Source organism: Palaemon carinicauda, chromosome 1, assembly GCF_036898095.1.
Source record: "Palaemon carinicauda isolate YSFRI2023 chromosome 1, ASM3689809v2, whole genome shotgun sequence".
In the NCBI taxonomy this organism is placed as follows: Eukaryota; Metazoa; Arthropoda; class Malacostraca; order Decapoda; family Palaemonidae; genus Palaemon; species Palaemon carinicauda.
The window spans coordinates 190,741,717-190,742,362 of record NC_090725.1 but is presented as its reverse complement, the minus strand read 5'-3'; positions in this window follow the sequence as shown (position 1 = coordinate 190,742,362).

Sequence of the window (646 nt, the reverse complement as noted above, 5' to 3'; positions counted from 1 at the left end):
CCTGTCTTTAGCCATTATTCAATTTTCCCATATTGCTCTCAATAAATCCAGCATCCATTATTCCCCCTCTGTAGCCTGCATCTTGACCATTTCAATATGAAACTCTGAATGGCCTGGTGCTTTACAATTCATCATTTTACTTAATGCCTGCTTCACTTCAGTACCTTCATCCCTGGCACCTCCACTCTTTGAGGTTCTCCCAGCTCCTCTTTCTTATTTGCTGTAGTTAATAGTTGCTCATAATATTCTCTCGTTCCCCTCTTGATGTCATCATCCCTATGCAATATTTTTCCATCTCTCTCCCTGATGACTATTCACCAGTTGCCTCAAATTGTGTCTTTGCCTCTTCCTCAAGTTTGAAATCTTATATATTTCCCTTTTTCCTTCTTTTATTCTTAACGTTTCCTTTGATTGCCCTACTGCTCTTCCAATAACTATACCTACTTTCCTCCTGCAATATCTTCCCTCTTCTATGTACCATTCCTCTGCTCCCTGTGCCTGTCTTACTTTCCAGTCCTTAAATGCCCTTGATTTTCTTTTAACTAACTCTTGCAACTCTTTGTTCCACCACCACTTTTCTCTTTTTGGCTAACCATATCTACTAGCTCCTCCTAGTAACTCCTAGGTTTCCCCTATACATATTTAT